The sequence below is a fragment of the Thermobia domestica genome, chromosome 7, assembly GCF_964235325.1.
Source record: "Thermobia domestica chromosome 7, izTheDome1.hap1.1, whole genome shotgun sequence".
NCBI classification, from domain to species: Eukaryota; Metazoa; Arthropoda; class Insecta; order Zygentoma; family Lepismatidae; genus Thermobia; species Thermobia domestica.
In genome coordinates this window covers 39,880,181-39,907,056 of record NC_137460.1, presented here as the reverse complement: position 1 = coordinate 39,907,056, position 26,876 = coordinate 39,880,181, and the positions used below count along the sequence as shown (strand labels likewise).

Sequence of the window (26,876 nt, the reverse complement as noted above, 5' to 3'; positions counted from 1 at the left end):
AGCCGTATTTTGACGACTTTTGTTTTATTCAAAATCACAAAGAAGTTAGACAAATTTTTAATTTTTATTGTACCATTATGACGAAACAAAAGATTAACAATAATAAACATAATTGAGATACTGTATAACACCATGTATAAATGAAAGTAGATATGTTTGACGGTTAACTCCTCCTATACCACTATTCCTATTTTGACGATTTTTGTACATGAGTGGGACCTCGCCGGAAGAGTGGGTCCTAAAGGGAGATAGAGGGATTCAAAATTTTATGCCAAAAAACACAGTATCTCACGAGCTTGCCAAGTTAGAAAGATGAAATTCGCTGTATAAAATTCTCATTGAAAATATGGGGAAACATGCCTCAGCAATGTAGCTTATGTTTCGCAGCCATTTCTTCGTAGATCACTGTATATTATCGACATTGGGGCTGAGAAGCAGTGAGGGGCAGGATGGGAAAGGGGTAACATGTAATCGAAAACGACTGATATTAGTGTAATCACTGAGATTAATAGGGACCCCCCCGATGCCGTTTAATCCAAATTCATCCCCATCAGTGTGAAGATGAGGAGGAAGGGGTGATATTAAAAATAATGAAAAACGATCGATATTAGTAAATGAAATTAAATCTTTCAGTTTGACATCCACGATTATGCCTCTTAAGCTAAGGGAGACGGATGATTAAGGCAAGTGAATGACGATAGAAGAATTAGTGGAATGAGAAAGTGGGAGAAAACGGGAGTAACCCGAAAAAACCCACGGACAAGTTGTTGTTCACTACAAACTTACTTGGCCGGGGCTCGAATCAGGGACCCCCACGCTCAAGAGATAAGCGGCTTTACCGCTAGCCACCGTGTCCGCACGATCGATATTAGTATCCAGTCCATAGCTTTGGGATAATTGAGATGAGTAGTGACACTTCCAATGCCGTTTAAGTTCACGTTCAATCCCCATCGACATGAAGGTAAGAAGGGGTGAGAGGTATGGGGTAGGAAAGGGTGACATTACGTACTTTTTTATTGTTGCACTTCCATTGAAATACGTATTCAAATGGGGGAGGAAAACTATCCTCCGCCTTTGAAGGGCGGACACTTCAGCTAGTACATAAATTAATTATTAAAGACTATAGTCTGTGATTCAGTATATTTTAGCACTAAATTAATGTCTTGAAACACTACCTATTTTGCTACATATTATTTTATATGTTCTAGCACCTGTAAATTGCTCTCTCGTAGGAAAACTACCATATGTTGTTAGTTTATAACCTTAAACTTTAAGCCATTATTATTTCTATGGATTTTTTTTTTCAAAAATGGAACGTGATATACTGTGTTTGAAAGTAAATCCATCACATCAGACAAATCCCAACATTGCAGTATTTGTTTAACGTGGGTTCGCATCCAGTTCAAACCTAGATATTGTTCTCCATCAGCCATACAAACCAAACATTACTAATATTTTCCTGTTAGAGTAAAACAAAGGAAAGCAAATAGAGGTCTGTTGTTAAGTACACAAACTATCAGACAGTCGGCAGAGTGTACACGTGTACATTAGAGTCATATTTCTAGAAATGGTGTATATAGTGTGGAGTACATTTGATGTTGATTTTACCGTCTTAAAGTTTCGGAACACAAGCTGTAAGATGCCATTCAAGGTTCATCAACAATATAAGATCTTGCTGCCATTTACACTCAGATATCTAAAGACAGAAAAGAAGAAGGGATGGGAATAAATAAGTCCTACCAAACTACCAAACTGACACTACCAAACAAGCTTCTAAAAAATAGTGGTCTAGCTAAATCACTTTCTCGCATTCGGAATTGATAGTTTCTTTTTATACCCTCCTTTGCTATATTATCGTGACACGTCTGTCAGCTGTTAAGAGAGTCTATCCTGATTTCTTCGGAAAACATTTAGATACGAAAACTCAACCAATATATGTACGCAAAATCTAGCTTTATCGTGTTTTTGATAGGTATATAGTCAGTTCTGGCTCTCAATGCTTTATGAAGTAAAAAAAAAAAAAAAAAAAAGAGAGAGAGAGAGAGTTCTAGCAATTAAGTAAATTGCCACTGGAACGGAAGACAAAGTTTTCCAGGTTTCGTGATTTTTTTGTTTTTTTAAAGAAAAGTGCCTTTAACATTTGAACAAAAATGGCGTTACTTTTTATGCACTTGGTTGTGTATTGTCTCCATGCAAATTTCATTCAATTCTTATAACGAGAACAGAAGCTTTATTGCAAAAAATCAACCGGAAAGTATCCATAACATTTTAGTTACTAGAAGATATTAGCGACGATGATTGCCTGACACGTATGCAACACACTTTTCACCAATGTTTGTTTGGTTGTCTACCATCATCCAAAATGCTTTACGGATAATGCGATGGAGACCCAGTGAATTCTCCATTACCATTACCTTACCTGCATCTTGCATCTTTGATGCATCTACCCAATTAAGATTTGTATTATCCCAGTACCGGGCATTTTGGTTGTTAATCTCACCTGTTACATAGAAATTAGCCTCATCACTAGAAACAATGTTATGAGGAAACACTCGGTTACGAGCTATCTGAACCAACGCGTACTCACAAAACTCCGTTGGTCTATCTAAATCATTTTCTGGCAGTTTTTTTGTTTCAACTTGAATTTTACGGGTGCCACTTTTTACTTTTTAACATTCTTTGAACTTTTGACACTAACATTATGTTCACTTGATAGACGTCGCACACTCTCCATAGGACTTTCCACCAATACACTCAACACAGCTGCTGAAGTGTCTGGATCAGTTGCATTTCGTGGTCGTCCTGATTAAAGTAAATCATCAACATTTCCCTTTGCCATGAATTGCGGATTAGTTTTCGGACAGCACTGTCTGTCACGGGCTCGCAATTAGGATGTCGCTCTTTAAAGACGGATATTATTGCTGAACTGCGTTCTCCAGCCAAAAGAAAATTTCGATTCTTTTTTCTCGAGTTAGCATCCTGTCCTACCGACAAGAAAAAAAAATTGAGTCAGTCGGTTCCCGTCTATACAATGTTCCACACATAACAAAATTTAAGTCCAAATGATAACATATTCTAGCCTAAATCCATTCACACCTTCAAAACCGTTGCAGATTTTTTTTTTTTTTTTTTTTTTTTAAAGCTTTACCGTAGGACTTCTCGGTATTGGGCAAAATGTTCGGTACAGGGCTAATACAAATCTTAATAAGATAGATGCTTCAAAGATCCAAGGTGCAGGTAAGGTAATGGTGTGGTGTAGAATATGGGGCGAAAAACTTATTGGACCTATTTTCATTGATGGGAACTTGGATGGTGCGCAATATGGAGATATGCTCGAAAACACTTTATGCCACTTTTGTTGGAAGAGTCGTAATGTAACCGATGGCTCAATGAACACTTTCCCGGTTGCTGGATAGGTCGGCATGGACCAGTTGAGTGGCAAGCAAGGTCTCCAACGTAACTCTGTTGGATTTCTATCTTTGGGGGAACTTTAAAGCTATTGTCTACCAGTGTAAAATTATTGACATTGCCTACCTGAAAAGGAGAATTATTAATGTCTGTGAACAAATATACCAACTATGCTTCGCAGAGTAGACAAGCACTTTGTCTCAAGGTTAAAGATATGCATAGAACAGAACGGTGGGCATGCTGAACAGGGCATGTGATTGTAATTGTCTTATGTGTATTAGGTCTCTCTTTTCCTGGTTATTAAAGAATACGTAATGTGAGATGTTACAAAGCTTGCTTTTTACTTCATCTTTATCCTTCAATTCGAAACTTCGCACAGCACATTTCACAGCATTTCACATATAACATATTCTAAATCTATTTACAACTTCAAAACAGTTGTAGGTTTTGGAAAAAAAAAACTTACCATTGTGTTTCTCTTCGAACGAGGATGTTGTTTAATATGTCACACGACCATGTTGTCATTTAAAATAAACAAGTTGATTCCAAGATGGCGGAGGACAACCTTAAACACACCATAATGTTTCCCCCTTGCACCACCTTTGATCCAGATTGGCTTCGGATCGACTGCATTTACAGTTTCTCAAATATTTAGCCTGGTCCAGATTTTGTATTTCACGTTAACAAAATATTATCTTTCAATTACTTCGGACATTTGTACATTTTCCAATATGGCGAACGAAGAAGTTGTGGGAACATCTATGTCAAATTTTAACTTGTTAATAATTACATCCTAAGTTCAATAAAATTTTAAGTCAGTTTGACGGTAGTTTTCGGAATTTTAGAATTTAGAGCTAAATATTTCTAAAAGTATGCGTTTTATGAAAAAATGTTTTCTCTTTAAAAATATTGTGTTTTCTGTATTCTATAAAACGACACTAAGTTTATCTCTTTATGTTCAACCATAGCGAAGATATTGCTATTTTTATCTGGGTATTGTTCATTTGACACTTCCGGCGGCCATTTTCCAATATGGCGGCGAAGGTCACCTGGGATTTCAGGAGACTTTTAGTATGTTGTTTAGAACATCATCCAATGTCTGTACCAATTCTCAGCTTGTTACTAATTTTTTCCTTACTTTTTGCTAATTTGACTGCACTAAGTGGCCCCTTGCACTAGTCATTTGTAAAATCGTCTTAAAACAACGCACAAAAGATAATAATGGCACGCTTCTCGTTTAACAATACACAAAAACGCTATATCGCACGAGTAAGTTTTCAAATGCACACTGAGCAAGTGTCCCGGTCTAAATGAGTGCATAAATAGCACCTCGCCTGACAGATTTTTATCCAGAAACATCGCTTCAGTCCGTTTCACACACACCTCCATTTCGAAACTTGTAATCAAGGCGTGCTGTGCGATGTCGCCCCAAAATATAACACATCTACGCATCGAACAGAATAAAAGAAATTAATAGTTGCAAGGACCATAAACAGACAAAAGAAAGAAACTGGAGGAAGCTCTAAAGAAATCTGACATCTTTTTTCTATTCAACGCGATGAGGCGATAAAAAACCATGTAATTTAGAAGGCACATAGGTCCTAAATTATACTTAATCAGAGCTTATTTAGGCATTTGGAACACTAAACATAAATGAATGCAGAGTGTGTATATATAAAACAGAGTATCGACAAGATCTTTTCTCAAAATGAACAATATTTGGACTTTTATAAAAGTAATTAGAGGGAAGCCAATTAGAACAAGAAGGAACATTGACATTTCTTTCTGTTTTCTGAGAAACTTTTCAAGTTTGACATTACAATTTGTTCTTTATTTATTTATTTATTTATTTTTGATAAGAATACTCTTTTTGCATTAAATATACTATTTGCATATTTTCTCCGCTTCCAATTAGTAGGATACTGGTAACGTAGCGATATTCATAATAATTTTTTTTAAGTAAGCTTTTTGTAGTTTAAGTTTGAAATTTGATCAGTTGATATCTAATCCAAAAAAATAAAAATAAAAGTAATGACAGTGCGGAAACTAAACGATGTATATAATATCTCGATTTAAAAAAAAAAAGCTTCTCGATATTTATGGTATAAGGAAATCAGTTCCAAATTGAATGCATCAGAAACCACTTTATTTTTGTTCGTATTTTATTTACGATCTAAATAAAAGTACTGTAAATAATGCAATTAAGAGTAATATGAGAAATAAATTCAGTTAGACCATTCTTTCAATGACTACAGAATATCTGTAGTTTATAAAGGTGTGACTGTTATAACCGCTACTTTAATTTTTATTTCATAACAAGCAATTTAATGTTTCTCTTTCTTTGTTATTTTTTCACATGTGATGAGAAATTACTTTCTACTGTGACTTTGGAAATTAAAATTCTGTCCTAGAGATTATGTAAAGTAGCTGGGTCATTGAACTTATGCCAGTTTGCTTATGAGAACATATCTACTGCATCCCTCGGTTCGCTGAGCATTGTATGAACTTAATCTCGCTCACTGAAGATTGAAAAGAATAATAATATGTGCTCCAGTACAAAGGGGTAAACCCTCTTCGTTATTATCTTTCTTCTTTTATTTCTGTCAAAATGGGTATTTTGTTATTATCGACACCCTTCAGTGTATAGTGTATTTCCTGGCTCATAAGATGTGCTTTGTTTCTTTGTATATAATAATTTTAAAATGGGATGCACCTTATTATCAGAAAGTACATATTTATCACTGCGAAGAGAGGAGGATATCATACGATGTTTGTAGAAAGAAATAAAGACAGCATGATTCTGTTTTAGCTGGCTGTAGTGATGTGAGGTGGAAAATTTTCCATTTCGGAAAATTTTCCGCTATATTTTTCCGGAAAATTTTCTGTTCTAAAAAATATCAGTAATCAAGTAACAATTCTTCAGCAATCATAAAATTGGTTGAATTCGTGTACAGAAATGTAAAAATGTGAAAGATCGTTTAAAGAATCTGAAAATTTTCATGGCTCTCACAATTTTCACTACTATGTAGGAACAAGTTAAACCATTTTTCATGAATCGAAATATTTTCTGTCTTATATGGAAAAAATTTGTCTGAGCCATGAAAATTTTCAGATTCTTTGAACGATCTTTCACTTTTTAACATTTCTATACATAAATTCAATCAATTTTATGAATACTGAGGAATTGTTACTTGATCACTGATATTTATTAAGAACGGAAAATTTTCCGGAAAAATATAGAAGAAAATTTTTCACCTCACATCACGGCTAAACAATGATGTAGGAATAAGTGGAGTATGTTTTTATGAATCAGAAAATTTTCTGTTTCAAAATTTTCCGGAAAATTTTCATCACTGTACAGGGCAGACAATTCTTCGATTCATGAAAAAGTGTTTCACTTGTTCCTACATAGTACTGAAAATTGTCTGAGCCATGAAAATTTTCATTCTTTAAACAATCTTTCAATTTTTAACATTTCTATACATGAATTTATTCAATTTATGAATAAGTACTGAGGAATTGTTACTTGATCACTGATATTTGTTAACGGAAAATTTTCCGGAAAATATAAAAAAAAATTTTCCACCTCACATCACGGCTACAAAACGATGTAGGAATAAGTGGAGTATGTTTTTATGAATCGGAAAACTTTCATCACTGGCTGGCTGGTATAGTATTTCGATCGAACGAAACTATAACTTTTTGACAGTAGTATTTGTTCTGGTACAGTATGGTGGTTTTCAACTGTGTGAAAATTAATGACTTCACTCTTTCGTTTGTTTTTATTCTTTGCTTTATACCTAATATACGAGGAGAAGTCAAAAAGTTCCCGGAATTTTGTCGTATCTGTTTATTACCACAATATAGGCACGTATTCACTTAAGGTTGGTTTAAAGGGACAAGTTTTGCCAATAGATGGCACTATAATCTTCGTATCTCTCCCATGTATTTTTCACCTTTCACGAAAAATGTTGCTAACCGTACATGTTACAACATGCTAAATGTTGCATACAATTTGTTTTACAAATTTCAACCTAGAGAGTTCAAATTTTTAGAGAAGGAACTTCATAACCTATCAAAAGGAACAATCCGTGTCGATTTTTTTTTATTTAGAATTTTCTTTATTGTTGAAACAGTTCCATTGTTAAAGATTTAGATAACCATTTCAACAATCAAGCAATTTCAACAATGAACAAGATTCTAAATAAAAAATCGGCACGGATTATTGCCTTCGATAGATTATGAAGTTCCTTTTCTAAAAAATTGAAGTCTCTAGATTGAAATTTGTAAGATAAATCGTAAATTTTCGTGAAAGGTAAAAAATATATGGAAGAGATACGAAGACTATAGTGCCATCTATTGGCAAAACTTGTCCCTTTAAATCAACCTTAATCGCCTTCAATAGAGGCTCCTTGAGAACACACACACTTGTTCTACAGCTCCAGTCATTACGGGAAACAATGCTGAAAGTTCTTTTTTTGCTGTGTTCCGAAGTTCAGCCGTCGCATTGGTTTGGATGTCTTCTGCGGTTAGTGTTGCCACGAGACGAGACATTTCTCGTGTCCCGTCTCGTCTCGTCTCGTAAACGAGACGAGACGGAACCCTTTTAGACGAGACACGAGACGGGACAGACTACTTGTCCCGTCTCGAAAACGAGACGAGACACGAGACGAGACGGGACGTCTCGTGAAATGTCTCGTCCCGTCTCGTGTCTCGAAAATGCAAACGCTGGCGGGAATGGCCAAGATTGAAATTGCCAGTGGTCATATAGATTGCAAAAGGAAAATCCCCTTTGTGAGAAAACATGTTGAAAAGCCTTCATAGAAAAGTGTCCTCTGTCTATTGAATGAATCAATCGTGATACATGAGCTTCCAGGAATATCATCTTTAATGTCTTGTCCCCAATTCCCCTTGCTGTAAACTGAGGAATTCTCATTTCTTTTTTTTTTTCATTTCTGGCTGGAATGATGACAAACAAAATCAAAGACAGGGAAGATTTTTACAAGGTCAAGAAACCGAACTACCACCCCATCTATTCAATTTGAAAACTGGATAAGGTCTACACTCATTACAGGCTGTAGTTGAAAGTTCTGGTTGAGATTGCGGATTCTCTGGTGGCGGTATTCTTTTTGCTATATGAACCGAAATTAACCGAAAACGGCAATTGAAGTATGTCATCTTGCAACTAATATTTTGTCTTCTCTCTCGTTCTCTCTCTCTCTCTCTCTCTCTCTCTCTCTCTCTCACACACACACACACACACACACACACACATACACATAAAAATACACTTTTACCATTTTACCAATCGCTCGCTTATTATACAGCAGTCATGTTGTAAAATTCACCTCTTCGTTTGGAAGGCGGGCGCAGGACAAAAAAAGCAGATATTATCGACGAACCCTTCAAATTGTTTGCTTTCAGCAAATTTATGATACTAACAATAACACTTTAAATGAAGAGGTTTTACAGGGGGACCTTCGTTTTGTTACGCGGAAATGTTTGATCTGACCAGTGTGCGAAATTGCCCTCTGCTTCCAAGGTTCGCCGACCCTACTGTTCCTTTCCTCTTTTAAGGTCGCGTCATAACTACCCTTCTTTGAAAACCGAAGATGCAGTAAAATTGTGACGTCACGGCGGGAGCAGAAACAGCTTTCGCCCAAGGTCCTTGTCATTCACCCTTGTTTGTTTCTTTGATTTTTGCAGGAAAGTGAGTGATTCTTGCTTTCCTGTATTAAGAAAACATTAATTACTGTAGTGCTCGTGTTAGCCTATAAGCATGTCGATATTCTACACTAAGTATTTGTCGCAATTATAGTAGAAATACTACGGGTTCCAAAGTTATTTATCATATATTTCCCTCGGTTCCTTTGCGGAAAGTTTGGCGAAAGAAATGCTGTCGGAAAGATATCTTTAAAGTTGAAAACGCCAGCGTCTATTCCGATCATTTTATTCCCGAAGCTTATGGACATAATTTAAAATGTGAGCTTCTAAATATTCTACCCAAGAAAAAGTTTAAAGAAGACGTGCCTTCACTAAACTTACCTTTACTATACGGAACCGTGTTGATGTAAATAATGAAAGAATTAAATGTACGGAAGTTAGGTGTTTAAAGAAAAAACAAATCAGACATTGGGGTGCAGCCAGATGAAATAACTATTGTGACTGAAATAAAAAATAACTCTTTGTTTATGTTATTTTTCGTTTGTTTTGTGGAGAGTGAGGGGCATAAACCAAAGGAAGAGCTCTCCTTTTTGCGTAAAGAGAACGAAAAACTGAAGTCTAACAGTAGGCTATGTACAAAGCCAAAATAATATGTTTACAAACGAAGTTAAAAGAATTGGAAAGCAAATATAATAAAGAATTAATTTCAAAGGCCAGTTCTAAAAAATAATATTGTGATCGTTTCAATAAAGTGGTTAATAACCGGTGGTGGATATATTACGAAAAAAGTTTTATACAGGGCCAAGTAAATATGCTAATGAATGGCAAGAAAAAACTAAGATGGATTGATTAAGATATCATTCGTGCATTAACACAACATGCCTCATTGATAAATTATACAATCATCTGCGGTTACGAGTTCGAATCCCCGTACCCAATGTGTCAACATTTCGACGTTGTATGATTGCGAATAGATCACGACAATATAAGAAACTTTAATCCAAAATGGCCACCCAAAAATCAACTTTTTTTAGACCACTAGCTAATCTGGGTGTACTGTCATGAGTTTGTTACACAAACGGGGCAACCACCATATAGTGGCACACACCCTGCGGTTATGGAAACAGATTTGTACCATGGAGGTGAAGACTGGCCCCAAGCATTCTTTGGTCCGATGTGTCGTTCAGCTCCCATTACTATGGCACTGTGTTAGAGCTTACTGTGCAGTAACATATAAAATTTCAATCAAATACTTTCCATTACTCAATAAAATTATTTGGTTCCGAGCTTTTTTTTTTTTAAAAAAAAATAATAATTGCAACAAATCTAAACACGCTAAAATGAAAAGTAGTTTTTGGATTGGTATGGAAACCTAAAGGCTGGAATATACGAAATCAAAGTGTACACACATATTTATCTCCCTATCTCTCTATTTATCTATATATCTTTCCATCTCTCTGTCTGTCTGTCTGTCTGTCTCTCTCTCTCTCTCTCTCTATATATATATATATATATATATATATATATATATATATATATATATATATATGTATACAGACACTATAAAGCAAGTGGGCTGATAGTACACGATAGCGTCGGGGATGGTGACACCTTTACATCGAACTTTGCTTGTCGTGTAAACATTATTTGACATTAGTGTCTTCATCTTCAACGTACCTATGAGCAATTTACTGTGTATTCGTGTATTGAAACTGGTGAAACAAATTTCAATGTTTCAGAATGTAAAAAAAAAAAAAAAAAAAAAAAAAAAAAAGGTCGAGAAGCCTCAGACAACTAACAGCAGAGATATATTATCTTGTAAACTATTTGTCCTTGCCTTGTGAGCTTATTTGAATTTATTTTTAAGACCTTTAAGCAACTTTGGCCCACCCCGAATGGATGATGATGGGAAAATTAGTGGAATGAAGAAAGTGGTAGGATACTAGACAACTTCGAGAAAACACACACATTCGAAAAATGAAATGAAATATTTGAGTTTTAGGTCCCACGGTAATGACGGTTAGGCTAAAGGAGACGGTGATGATGAGTAATGAATGAAATAGTGGAATGAAGAAAGTGGGATGAAACGGGAGAACCCCGAGAAAACCCACGCACATGGTGTTTGTCTACCACAAAGTTCACTTGGCAGGGGCTGGGATCGAACCCGAGACCCCAAGCGCCAGAGGTGAACGCTCTACCACTGAGCTACCGCGGCCCCACACACATTCGATGTTTGTCCACCACAAAGCTTACATGGCACTAACCGAGATCGAACCGACTACCACATACACCAGAGGTGAAGGCTTCACGGTGTAGTTACCGTGACATTTCTTGTCTTTGTGTTCTGGTTAATACTTGTAACTTAGTTGTATCTTGATTAGCATGGTGCAGCCTGCTACATTTAACTTTCGTTCCCATGGTACGCTGCCATATTTTTTACGAGACAAACGAGACGAGACGAGACGGGACAGAACCTCTCGAGACGAGACACGAGACGGGACGAGCGCATTTTTTCGAGACGAGACAGCCTGAAGTCTCGTCTCGTCTCGTCTCGTGGCAACACTATCTGCGGTGGGAAAACGGTTCAGAGAAACGAACATTCTCCTCCTCTATCAGCCTCCCTACTCGTCGGATTTGGCACCGGCGGATTTCTGGCTCTTCCTCAAGGTCAAAAAGGGCCTTAAAGGTAACCGTTTTGCCACCTTAGAAGACATTAAAACCAACGCGATGGCTGAATTTCGGAACATACTAAAACAGGACTTTCAGCATTGTTTTCAGTAATGGCAGGAGAAGTGGAACAAATGTGTGTTCCTCAAGGAGCCTATTTTGAAGGCGATTAAGTGAAGCTATATTGTAGCAAAAAATAGTTGCAACGATATTCTCGGAACTTTTTGACTACTCCTCGTATTTCACACACCAGTTACATAAGAATTACAATATTTTGTCATTTCATTGAAGTACGGTGTATTAGAAGAGCAGTATGAAAAATATCAGTATGGGTACGTTTTCTCCTCTTATGTGTCTTAATACATTAGCAAACAAATTCTATTTTTTCTTATACAAAGTTACACACAGAGAGGAATCTCTTGAGTTTGTTTTCTTTTCAGAATACTTTGATTGAAAAAAATATTTAAAATCAAATGATCTTGTACATACTTATTTCAATACAATAAATGAAGCGCATTAGAAAAGTAATTAAGCTTCACACATTGTGCACGAATTGTCAACATTGATGCCTCCACCTTCACATGGCAGTTAACTCTTGCCGTTCACTCAGTACAAGTTTGAACTCACTCCAGTTCTATACGATTGTTGAGAGCGTCTGAAGTGAAGTTGTGGTTGTGAGGCGTGTTATGAAAATGGACCGGGAAAAGTTTGAGAAACGTTGTGCCATAAAATTTTGTGTAAACCTTGGCGAATCCGCTACTGTGATAAATTGCGAATATTCTCTATCCAGGACACAAGTATGCAGATGGCACAAATCCATTTTAAAAGGCCAAGAACAAATTTAAGGCGAACCAGCGAGAATTAACAAATTCAAAATCAAATTGATGGGCATTTGATTTTTTGATAGTCGGGGAATTGTCGACAAGGAATTTGAGACACCAGGACAGACTGTCAATCAAACTTTATATAAGGAAGACTCAGGAAAAGGTTGGTACGTGTGCGATCAGGTATTGCACGCGCTTGGATGCTGTACCAGACAACGCACCATGTCACATGTCAGTCTTCATCAATGAATTTTTGGCAGGAAAAACATTCCTGTGATTTCTTCAGCCCCCTTATTCACCTGATCTCAGTCCTTGTGATTTCTTTTTGTTTCCTTGCTGGAAACTCACTTGAAAGGACGCCACTTTGGTGCCTTGGATAATATCCAGAAGAGCGTAACCGACGAGCTGAAAGGTATCCCAGCAGAAGGATTCTAGCACTGCTACGAAGAATGGAAATAACGCCTTCATAGCTTTTTTTTTAACACTCCGAGGCTAAGGGAGATGGTGACGATAATGAACGATTTGATGGATTGACAGAAACGGAGGAACCGCGAGTAAACTCACGCACACGCTGTTAGCTCACCGCAAAGCCCACTTGGCTCAAACTGGGACCGAACCAGAGATCCCACGCACCAGAGGCAAGTGTTTACCACTGAGCTACTGCACCCCTACGGAAGATGGGTAACCACTCATACTCTCCAGATATTGGTATTGCGGTATCTTTCCAGCGTCATGAAGACAATTGGGAAGCTATTTGAAAGAAACGAGTAGCGTCCTCTGGTCTAAAACGCCACTGTTAACCGCAAGGGGAGCCGATGTACTGGTCATATCACCCCAAGGGCATAAGTGTCTCAGGCTGGGTGGTAGGCCTTTGCCCTTAAGGAGTGTTGCGCCAGGATTTTAATTAGTATTCCGTAATTAGCATTTGATCATAACTACTATAAGGATTAAAGTTATCTGGATTCTGAGTCGAGAGTTTGAAGCTAGAAGAAAGATCTATAGGAAGCGAGAACAATTCGTCATCTTAATATTTCCGTGTTCGTGTTAAGGGTTTGTAATTCTTTCTTTATGTAGCGGGAAAAAATTGAAAGAGATGGGAGAGAGGAGAATAGTGCTGAAAAATGTAATCGAGTTCAAAACTTGTGAAAGGGGAAAAGGAAAGAGAACGCCCGCACGTGGCCATATCATTATATTTCAACTTTTCCTCTTTGAGAAGGAGGGCGATGATGTCCCAAAGGGCGAACTAGAGATTTATATTTGGTAGCTGAGAAACAGAAGCATGCTTCTTATTCTTTCCCAAATGCCTTTTCCCTGTCGTCTTCGCTGTATCGTCCTTGCAGCACACCCGACGCGGCGTCTTGCTTTTGAATATTTTATGTGCAATAAGGAAAAGAAGATTGGTCCCTGTTCAAGATAAAAGGCCGTATTATTCACGTAGGCTAACATTTGAGAGAAAAAAATAACAGAAAAGAAAGAACCAACGTTGCAGTTTAAATTGTTGCATTAAAAGAAAAAATGCCATAAGCAAAATTTTTATTGCTTTTTTGTGTGTTTGTGCTTAGCTTAACTTATCTTACATAATCCTGTAAGTTTATACATATTATTTGTTTTTTATTAATTCACTGAGAAAGGTTTGAAACAATTTTTGCATACATAGTTTGTTAGTAATCAGCTCGCTCAGCAGTAGTGGTATTACCAGAGTTGGGATTAATATATAACAACAATTGTTTCTATAATGTACACATACATATATGGAGTAAAATTTAGCAAAATATGGACTAACATATGTGCAAATAAAAGTTAATCAAGAATACTTTTTCACAGTGGTTTCCTAATTTGTATGTAATTTCAAATGAAATAATTTATTATTGCAATGGGCTTATGCTTTAAAATGAAAAGCTACAGACATTGAACTTAACCTAATCTAATAGGTGAGATTCTAATTAATTTAATTTAATTTACATTAGCTGGAATCAAACCACTGACCCTATCTAACCGGGCCTATGGAATCCGGAGGTTCAATGCCGCGTTCACTAAAACTCTTCATTGACTTCTATCCTTAGCCAACTGGACCCAGTTTCTACTTTGTATTTCTGTTTCTGTGAGATCCATCTTAATATTATCCTTCCATCATCGCCTAGGTCTTCCTAATGGTCGTTTTCTATTGGACTTCCAGTTAAAACTTTGAAAGCGTTCCTACTTTTTTTCATTCTGGCTTCATGACCTGCTCACCTGAGCCTCCTAGATTTGATGTCCCTAACAATGTTTGGTATAAATTATATGGTACCTCGTTACGAAGTTTCCACCATTCTCCATTCCCGTTTCTCGTAGGTCCTCAGGACCTTGTTGTCAAATACATTCAGTCTGTGTTCTTCCCTCAGAGTAAGCGACCATGTTCCGCAACCATACAGAACAACAGACATGATTATCGTTTTATATATTTTAAGCTTCAAATTCCTCTACCATATCACTAGAGGTAAATTTTCTCGTACTTAATTAGCGTATCAGTCTGTTTCAATGAAACAAAATGATTAAAAGAATAATCAGTTCTGATTTTTTCTAATTGGAATCAAAGATAGATAAGGCATAATCCATATGTTTGTGTACAGTACATTTTCGAGACTATTACAAACGCCAAGACTCGTGAAGATAATTCACATTTATTCGTGCACATTCACAGCTAAACTGTAAATAAATCTATTATAGAACGGCTGGTAATTTTTTATGTACTTTATTCACGTTAGATCCATTCTTTCTGTAATGCAACGCCTAGCGCTATTTTATGGTTTGATATTACAGTAGGAGACTTCTAGAAAGCCAAGAACTTCCTTTTAGGAAAAAAAAAAAAAAAAAGCAACGAAGTTACGTAAGACGTATATCATGGCAGCTGGTATTGATGAAGACACGCGATGATACATTTCATTATATCTTTGCCTCGGGTTGCTTTCTTTTTTTAAAGAAGGTAATTCTTTAATTAGATTGTCTTTTGTTATCGCTGGTGACTGATAATTAAAATGTCAGGAGACGAGACGTTGGCATAACAAGTTGTGTAATGACATTTCATCAGAAGATTTGATAACTAGAAATGATAAATTGTGTTACGTTCTGTGTGGCTTTAATGAAGTGTGTATAATCTTCTTCATTGATCCGAGAACTCTTCACCGTCATTCGTGGTAGCTGCTGGAAATTGTGAATTTTATCGCAATGTATGTCGAAGATAGAATTCCATAGAGAATTTCGAATTTCAGTGGCAATCTACGTTGCTAATACATCAGGTCCTTGTGGGACTAGGTAGTTTCTGGTATCAGTATTCATACGAGATGCTACTCAGAATTCCTCTAAAAGTGAGTCAGTCGAAATACACATCAAGGGACAGCTACTAATGGGAGCTTGTACTGCAACTGATTTGGATGAAATATAAAGGTAACCAAGAAAGTTCTGTCGCTTTTTCACCACCACCTTCAAACATCGATATGTCACATAAGAGTACCTGGAAGATCAAAAAGAGTCCATGGATTCTATCGCGGTAGAACTTGGCAGGCCGTGAAGCGAAAAAGGTATCAAGTGCATTTTGTACCTCTACTAGGGATTTGAACTAGCGTCCTGTAAGGTGATTGTCCAAGGAATAGAACAGGTGATAATCGGACGGTGCAATGTCCGGGGAGTATGGCGGATACAGTACTGTTTCCCATCCAAGGCGTAGTATGGTCATCCCGGATCATCCTAGACACGTGGGACTTAGCGTTGTCCTGTAACAGGAGAACCTCTTTGCTATTCAGAAGTGCTGGTCCAGAGTTTAGAGTTTTTCTTGAACACGGCTCAACTGCTAACAGTACATAGTTGCATTGATTCTCTGACCAGCTGGTAGCTATTCCCGATGCACTATGCCGCGAGCCAGTGGCGGCGGTTGGACGTTAAAAGTGAGGGGGCAAGACATGATCTGAATATTTTATATAAATGTTAGTTTTCCTGGTTGTTTCTAACATTTTGTTTGACGAAAGGTTGTATAACTAATAGGATACTATATTTTCAGTTAAAATACCGTATATCGTATATAATAGTTTATTAAGTAAATTGAGAAGAACAACGCAAGTAGATACTAGCCCTTTGTACTCTTAAACAACGAAAGTGTAAGAAGAGATTTGATTCCTTGCTCATGAACATCTTAAAATTCTGTCTGGAAAATTGTGTGATCAGATTATTTAATAAATTTGCAAAACAAATAAATAGAAAGGATAATATTAATCATAGTAATGAATAATGATGCTTGTTTTGCAAAAGTTATATTGAAACTGAGGATTAATGAAAAACTTAATATTTAATTCCAAACATGATATTAAATGTATGTTATTACTCTTAGAAAATGAAAGACAGTAAATACTACAAGCATATGCTACGACATTTAAAGAAATATTTGCTTTTGCAACTTCTTGAAATATGTTCGTTGCCATTAGGTGCAGATTTCACTTTCTTGGAACACATCAAAACACAACAATACTTACAATCCACACTTCAGTTATACAAAATAAACTTAAAACCTAGAATTATGTTCAATTTACTAAAGTTGATTGTATATACACTCGTACATCCTTAAACACAACACTTCACTCGTATATTACACTACAAAACAATGGAAAAGGTAGAAGTTGTTTCTTATCACGCTCTTTTTAATCGATATTCCTTACTTTAGAAAGAAGAAAAGACATTTTAGGAACTGTCAATTTTTGTGCAATTAAAGAATAACTTGTGAAATAGGCCCTACTTTTTTGCATAATGTTCTTTCGATTAGCTTCAAAGCGGCTCACTAACATATCGAGCCCTTGTAAGAAGAAATGAAAGTATGCTGAAATTGTGCTCCAATAGGTTATTTTTTGGGGTTATTTTCTGTGGCGATTAAAACGCAATTACTGTAGCTTTCTTTACTCCACGGGAAGACAACCAATACGTATTCACGCAACAGCAAATATTATATGGCAGCATTTTTCCTATTAATCAGTAACACATACAAAATCGTTATATTTCCAAATGAAACTATATACATTAATTGGTTACTTAAAAAAAGTGCGGGGGCAACTGCCCCCCTTTGCCCCCCCTAATCGCCGCCTATGCCGCGAGCAGTCCACCAAACACTCAGGGGACCTTCTTTTGGTGCAGTGCTGGTTTCGGATGTTTCGGAACCGGTTCGTAATGCTAACAAATGATGACGGCGCCGTGGAGCTTCGTACAGGATCCACTTCTCATCACATGTCAACGCGCTGTCCAGAAATGGCCCGTTCCTCAGACGAGACAGCAAAGAAACACAGGTGTCTGCCCGCGCTGCCTTCTGGCCCGGAGTCAAATCATGTGGGACTCATCGACTCAACTTTTAGTGCTTCCCAAGTTGATGGAGGTGTTGTCGTATGGTTTTTCCACTCACACTGAATTGTAGTCCCAGTTCCTCACATGTCTGACCACTGCTAGCCTCAATTGCTACCTGAAGATCTTCATTTTGTCCACATGTTGATCTTCCAGTACGTGGTGCGTCTTCGAGGGTTTCGTCACCGTCCTTAAACTTGTTAAACCACCACTGCATTGTCCGCGTGGTCACGACACCGTCACCAAAGGCCTGGCGCATCTTCCGCCCCGCTGCAGCGGCGTTTGACCCCAGTTTGAACTCGTACGGCATACACGCCCTTACGAGGCTCTGTGGAGGTCCCATGTTCACTCTATTCTTACGTAAGTTCACGATGTAACTGAACTGCCACAACCAGGTAGCATGTTGAATATACCCACACCAACAACTGACCTTCACCTTATCTCTATTCACATTCAACTCACGGTGTGAGAGCCAATTGAACACAGACCACTACAAAAAGCGAAAGACCTTTCTTTTTTTCTTTTCTTTTTTTTTTTTTTTTTACCTTTATATTAAAATTCTTGGGAATTTTAGGTATCACTCGCAAGTAGTAATTTTAGAAGGAATTTTGCCAGCGAAAGAAAAAAAGTAGTTTAGATAAAATGTTCATTTTTCCTGCCTTAATTTTCTCTTCTAAAATTTGAAATATGAGAAGTTTAGAATTCATGTTAGTCATAAATTGATTCATTTTCTGTACGAAGACCTTTGACTGCAGCTAGCAGTATTGTGTGGTCTTTTCTCTTGCACCTTCTGCGTATTGAATTCGTACAAAGAAATAATAGATTCGTATTTTGTGAATTAAAAATCTCCGTCTACTAAATTTCGTGTCTTTAATTTCAAACAGTTCAAAAGACATTGCAGTAGTTATAAAATATCAGCTTTATCGCCCGTAATATGTTCACTGGAATTTCGAAAATTTGCACAAGTGAATGAAATAATCGTATTCTGTGTATCAGAGAGTCTGATATATCAACTTTCGTGCGTATACAGTTAGGTGTTCAAAATAAATCATGTAGTAATGAGGGAGAACCTGTTATCTTTTATCTTCCCCCTTCTTAACGGGCGAATCTTAGACCTGCCTATAGTATAGTGGTTCAAGGAAACATGCATAACCTAGAAAATTGCGAGTTTCAGGTTCCATTACTGTCGGAAAACTGTTGAATTTTTTAAAATCTTCGTGCTTGAGGCTATAATTTCTTGAACCTGTCACCCCCTCCCAAGAAAAAGAAAGAAAAATCTGACAAATCTTGTGAGATTTAAACACCCTTTACAAGTTTTAAATTTCTATCTCCAGTGGTTTCGGAATTGGACATTCCTATCTCCACTGATGAATAAATTGTGTCATTGAATTCATCCGTTTGTATGTGTGGATTATGTAGTAGAAGTATGACTTAATTGGAGATTGACCTGAGCTTTTGTACTTGCGTGTAGTTTTATTGCTATTAATGATCGCGCACCTATTGACCTATGAGTGTGTCCTTGAGAGTTTTGATCTATTAGATTAGGATCGCTGTGCTAAGTGGGTAACGATGACAAAAGCATTGTCTGGCTATCCGTATCCATGGTTTCTAGTGACGCCAATAATAATGATCTAACGTGGCAATACATTACTGGAGCCATCATTCTTTTTATTAGCTGGTAATTCCAATCGAGAAATGTGAAGAACTAATCAGACGAAAAGCTGAGAAAATCATCCGTTTCCATGATATGAAAGAAATATAGGGTGGGCCATAAGTCGCTTGACACTAGCCGCTATTAAGCGCTCAGGTGGCACACTGAGAAAAACCCGTTTTCCGGACTGCGGTATATTGTACAAATATACGGAATCCTCTTGCTTACCACAGAAATCAGTACGGAAATACGTTATCTATATGCTACATACGCATTGCCCTTAGATGTTACATCATGCCGTTGCAGGATGTCTGACATCTAACAGTTTTCTGTATATCACATCCATGTATTTATGTTACATTCCTCAGCTGTATGTTATATACGTCCATTTGTATGTGAAATCGTGATCGCCTATATTGTTTCATACGGAAAGTATGTATGGATGGAACACTTATACCGAAAGTATTATAAAGCATGCGTTGTCAGTCCATGCGTCTGCTATACTTCAAGTCCAAAAACTACAGGAATTACTCATCTAACCTGCCTTTTTAAGTACGTCACCTACAATTTTTTTCTTAATGCAAGAGTAGCAGTAGCTGATTGGCGTAAACAATACCTTATGGCAGTAGTTCCTAACCTTTTTTGATTGACGACACACTTTATTGAACATCCGTGTAGGGATGCGCACGAGACGAATCGAGACAGAATTCTCCTGACAAAATTCGAGTCGAGACACAGCTCTTCCAATCGAGAAATATACATTTTTCGAGTCGAGACATCACTTTCACAGCACATTTTCGAGACGAGACAGTCTCAAATCTTGTCTCGTGCGCATCCCTACGTCCGTGACATCGCGATACACCTACTTGATTTTTATTAATGCTTTAAGTGATGGTAGTTTAAAAATTTTCATGTAGTAGTGACTCTTTGTAGTACTGAGTATTGTTGCTGCCGCTGCACACGTTGACTGGTATAGTCTGTCTCAGGCGCGCATCCATAAATTTGTATTGGGAAGGGTCCAAGCTTTGGAGGGGGAGGGGGTTCAATACTATAAGCAACTATGTCTGTGTCGCATTGAATAGGTATTACTCTGCACCTGAAAAGACGATAAATAATTGTAAAACTCTTCCACTTATATTTTCAAAAAAAAAAAAAAAAAAAGTCATAAAATTAGATTGTTTTTATAAGAGAAAGAGTACAGATGAAATGTGAGGTGAAATTTTCATGCTACATCAATGATTTCCCTGTTAAACAAGCGTTGTTTTATTGAGAAAGTGTACAAATATATGTTGAGCTAGAATTTTTTTTTGAAGGGGGGTTATGACCCGTTGCCCCTTGCCGTGGGTGTGCCTCTGGTCTGTCTCAATATTTATTTTAACTGATTTATTAAATGCTTCATTATTTTTAAGTTTCGCAACATTGAGGTTTCACAACACCGGTTAGGAACCACTGCTTTATTACAATACATAACAATACGTGGTTCGTGAATAATACGATGTAAGAAATGATTTTATGAAAGATTTAAACTTTTTTTTATATTTGTAATTAAGTAAGTTTGCAATGAACAGAAGTTATCAAAGGATGAACGTTGTGTTCGTGCTTCAATAATGGCGGTTACATTACCATAATTACGTGATGGACTTCTTTGTCTGAAGAATAATGAAATGTAGGTTAAATATATAGAAAACGAATATTATTTCTGCACTAAATAATTTACCAGCCAACAATATTAGTAATGTAACGTGTTCTTCTGTGTTTAAACGATGTAATTTGTGCATTAAAAATGATAAAATAGGTGTATGCCTAAACATGTTTAGATTTAACAGTGCTGTTTTAAATAGATTTCGTAAATATATTATTTTCGTTTCGATGAGAATTGCTGCTACGGTACATTGCAAATGTATATAGTTTTAATTTTTGTTGAAACACTGTTATATATTGTATGTATGTATGTATGTTATTTTGTTTTCCATGCAATTAACACTAATGTCATAGTAGATTAAATGATAAGATTCGAATTAGTAATTTTGTTTTACATTCCTCCATACATACCTGTCGTTTCTCGTTTCTTTTTGTCCATGAACTCAAAATCCTCGGCATGGCTTGCATAATCCTATCGCCATGCTTTTTGCTCTTCAATTCTGTCCTTGAAAGAGTCAGTTATCTTATCCCATTTGCAAGGTCACCATTCCACAAGTTCAGTAAAGATTAAAATATCGTATGGAAAAAATTCTTGCCATCTCTAAAATTCTAAGCAAAACTAGAAAGGTAAGAATACAATAATACACAACCTTTTCATCCAGTCACTGTAGCTAAAATGCAGAACTCTATCAAGGGGTCGATCCCTGTACAAAGGGGAGAGGGAAAACTTGGATACATAGCTTTGGTCTTTATTTTCAATTGTCACTCCACAAATTCTTTTTAAAAAATGGGGGTGGGATAGTTTTGGAAGTGAGAGAAAATATCTGCAAAAAGTGAACCATAGAGTCACATCCCTGTTGTTGAGATCACAATCAAGAAAATGCCAAATGAGTCACTTGTCCTTGGAGCTTTGCAAAGAGTGTTTGATTGTGCTGGTTTCGTTTCAAAATAATAATAATAATAATAATAATAATAATAATAATAATAATAATAATAATAATAATAATAATAATTCTACTTTAACTTGTCCAGAAATATTCTATTCAATCATTGCTTATTGAGTGGGACCGGGAAAAGTGATCTGCACACAATTCTGATGAAAATAAAAGGAAGTAATAATAATCAGGATTTTTTCCCATATGCTTATGCTCTCAGTATATCGAACTTTGAAAATTTCGCTTAAATTAATTTTCAGAATGTAATCAAATTTAAATGCATTAGTAGATTAAAAAAGATACAATCAAAGAGAGAGAGAGAGAGAGAGAGAACAAAGCTATTTCGAGGAAAACCAGTACTCTTCAGATTTCCCGCATTTTATACTTTATTTAATACAAGGAATTAGCTACTTCAAAACAGAGACTGTAAAACAAATAATAAGCTATTCCGAAGTTGTTTGTAGGACGAGATAATAATAAAAATATTATACAATTGTAATAGAAAAAAATGGAAACAACAAAATTCCTAAGACAATAAACGAAACAAGAATACACAGCGCCTTGTCGCTCACTCTCTTCATCTAAACCATTGGCCGGCCGACATTATCGGCCGCATGTGCATCCAATCATAAGAAAATATTGCCCCCGACAAAATCGGTGTCGGCGATATCGCCTGCAATATCGGGGGCTTGGCCGACAGCATCTGCGTGTCGGAGGATCGGCCGATAATGTCAGTGGCGTGTGCAAGCTACGATTTGAGTACATTGAAGTCGATTTCACCGCCGATATTTTCGGCGCTTCCACCGATATTATCGTTGCCGTGTTCAAACGCACTAACCCTATTATTTATTAGATAATATGTGCTTTGGTAAATATTTGTCTTTTATTGTATACGTTTGGAGTTCTGCTTTTATTCATAGAATCTTATCTTCCTCATATCAAGATATCACGATCGATCGTAACTGTGATATGATCGAGACAATGTTTGCAGATGCTAAAACCAAATTATTCTTAATCATAAAGTGAAGGTACCGGCTAGATAGTAGATAAAAACACAACTTATCGCATTTGATCTCTGACTAGTAAATTACATCTTAGATTGCATGGTTAATAGTAAGAAATCATTTTCTCTAATTTAAAAAAATCAGTAACAAAATCGTATAAAAATATTCTTAATATGATTTCTATTTATTTATTTAAAAAAAGAAGGAAATCGTTTTACGGTGAAAATAAAAACGCACAAGAAAATGCAAAACTTACGGGAAAAACGTAAGATCTGGAAGCTCCATTTAAACTATAGGTCCTGTTCTGCATAACCACATTGTGGTATAAGGATGTTAAGACCAAATACAGGAAACTTTTTCTATCTATATGTGATCTAAATAAATAAAGAAAATCTATTTAAACAAAAAATAAATCAAATAAAAGTAAATAAGTAAAAAATGTTTTTTACCAACCGTGCTTCGGGCAGGTCGAAACCTGCTTCTCAAATAGCAGCCATCGCAATTTCAGCTATGTGCGCAACTTTCTTCCTCTCCATTTTCATTTTACTACCTCTACTCCTCATGTGCAATTGAATGTGTTGTGATAGTACCAATCTTAGATTTTATTTCGAGTTAAATTTGATTTTCATTTTAGTTTGTAAGCATAGGAAAAGACGGAATTAAGTTTACTTGTAAACAATTGTATGTGAAGAATTGAATCATGATGTAAACTCTGTTATGCGTTTATGTCTGTGAATTCGTCTTATTCGCTGATGACAGCTTTTCTTACATAATTGAACTCATTACGAAAAGCTGGCACAGACATACTTCTTTCTTATTAAGTTCCGAAATTTGTTCTAAAACTTCTGGAACCCGGACTCGGAATAGTTTTATTACTGCACATAACTTTCCGTCACGTCTACGAGCTTCTGGATTATCAATCTCAGCAAAGATCCTGATATCAAATATTAGGTAAGTTTAAAAAGAGTCCATTGGTACTCAGAAAATAAACGACGCAAGATCTATTTCTGTGGATATAACTAAAGTTCTGTACTCGTCATTTATCAGACTTCAATTTAAGCAGTACTCTTTTCAAGTTTAACACCGCCGAAACGGAGGGTGTTCAGCATAATCGTTACAGGGCTAGTAATGGATTACTAGTCATTAGTACTTCATCTCTTGAGACAAGAAACCACTACCAATCTAGACCATATCAAGATCGGAGCTGAAATGACCATCAGAAGCACGGAGCTGAATATTCATCATCATCATCGGTACAATCAGGTATGTGTCAGAGAAAGATACTTGTGCTAGGCTTTCCAAGTGCATAAGATGATTCAAGTTTGGTTTATGAGATTTCATTATTGTACCTCTCGCAATACACCCCAAACTAGAACTTAGAAATAGGAATAATCTCGTATTTCAACAGTATCTCCCAGAAATTGTGACTTATAATTCTTTTTAACAGAGAACTATTGAGGGTATAGAGCAGCGTTTCCCAACCGGTGTGCCGTGAATGGGCCGCTGGTGTGCCGCGAGGAATCGAAACAAAATTATTAATTTTATAGTAATCAAATTGCAAAACGTAGGGGAAAATGTATATTTGTATTTCACATTACTACGAGCCTCTACTATGAATCTACAATTTTAAATTTCATACCAGGTTACTGTTCTGTATATTTCTAATGTTGAAAAAATGATTATTATTGTTATGACCATTATTGCTTCTTATTATTGCAGACTATTTCGTAACTTGAAAATTTAAAATATCATTCAATCCTTTCGACAAATTACCTACATTTATGTTTTAAAAGTAAAAGAGATTTGTTTTTTCGTTCGTTATTTAGTGATCTTCCTTCTTAGTAAAAGGTTGGATACAGATTTTTAAAAAGAAAGCGTATTTTTAAAAAACCTAAGTGCAATATTTCATTGCAGTTGTTTTCTATTTTTAAATTAGAATGAAAAATAAGCATGATGATTTACCACGGTAAAAAAAAAAAAAAAGTGAAAGAGTTTTCTTCTCTGTAAGAAAGAGATCAATAATCACAGAAAAATACTACTGTGTTTGATATTTACAAAAGTGTGCCGCGAGAATCCAAGTAACACCCGTAGTGTGCCCCAAGTTGAAAAAGGTTGGGAAACGCTGGTATAGAGAATCGAAATTATTTCATTTAGATTTTTATGTATATTACAAATCCTTGATTATCATTACTTTTGGATCACCTCCTCGTAGTATCTGCATCACTGTTACGAGTATGTGTGTCACTGTTAGGACTATGCACGTGTCACCTTCACCGTTAGAAGAAGGCAAACTACAATAGATTCAATCTGCTAGTTAATAGTGTATTTTCGTTCCATATTCAATACATAAATAAATCTATATACAGGGTATTAATGAACTATACCGACGAACTGTGATTCCTCACATCAAAATAAGAAAAATTTCATATGGACCTATGAAGAAAAGTGCATAGTTTCAGAGCTAGGACTGTCCAAAATCGCGAAAAAGCTAAATTTCAACAGGCCCTATTTCGGATTCCAGAAACCGTAGATAGTGGTCCTTAGCAGCATAAAGGAAGCCACGCCTACACAATCCAAAAGGGCATATTTTATCAATTTTCAATAGGGTACAGGATATTTCCTGCAGCGTGTAATTCTCAGGTATGCTCTCAATAGATTTTTCAGATATACCCTGATTTCAAGGGGGGTCCAAAGTAGGCAGGAGATAAGCCTTGATAGCAACCGACATCCAATACTTCGGAGGGAAGTCGAAAGTGTTAGGAACCGGCAGCTCTTTTTTTTTTTTTTTTTTTTTTTTTTTTTTTGTGTGTGTGTGTGTGTGTGTGTGTGTGTTCATAATAACGTTTTCACTTATAAGCGTGAAAGAAAATATCGCAGCATGTGTTTTCCCGAGTACGAGAGACCGTGCTGCTGACGATCCTTAACACTTCCGACATCGCGCCAAAGGATTCCGTGTCCACTGCTATCAAGACTTATCGTTTGCCTACTTTGGACCAATCATAAAGTCAGAGCACATCTCAAAATTCGGTTGATGGCATGTCTGGGAATTTCACCCTGCAAGGAATACTTTGTACATCCATTGAACATCAATGAAATGTGCATTTTTGGACTGCGTATGAATGACTTCCTCTACGCTGAAAAGGACCACCATCCCCCAGTTTCTCGAATTCTCGAAATTTGTTTTTTTCGCGATTTTGAACAGCCAACTATACACTTTCCCCACAGGTATATATATATATATATATATATATATATAAATATATATAAATATATATATATATAAATATATATAAATATATATATATATATATATATATATATATATATATATATATATATATATATATATATATATATATATATATATATATATATAAACTCTTGAACCACCCGACCAATCTCGATCAAATTTTCAACATAGATGAGGTTCGAGTCTGGGATAGATTTTACCATTTTACTTTGACGGTGCAACTTAGGGGAAGGGAGATATTTAAAAATGATCAAAAATGAGCGATATTAATGTCGAATCCATAGTTTTTGAGGTCACTGGGAAGAACAGTGACACATCCGATGCTGTTTAAATCCAAATTCAGCCTCCATTAGTACTCCTAAGGGGGATGGTGACATATAAAAATAATTGAAAATGACCGATATTATTATCGAATTCGTAGTTTGTGGGGTCCCTGAGTTGATTGGTGACAGTTTTGGTGTCCTTTATGGCCAAAAT

At 36.3% G+C, this 26,876-nt stretch overlaps 1 long non-coding RNA gene across 6 annotated transcripts in view; it reads left to right on the top strand.

The window, feature by feature from the left end:
- The window catches only part of LOC145690020 (uncharacterized), a 449,583-nt gene that overhangs the window by 282,125 nt on the left and 140,582 nt on the right, over positions 1-26,876 (top strand). The window lies entirely within an intron of this gene.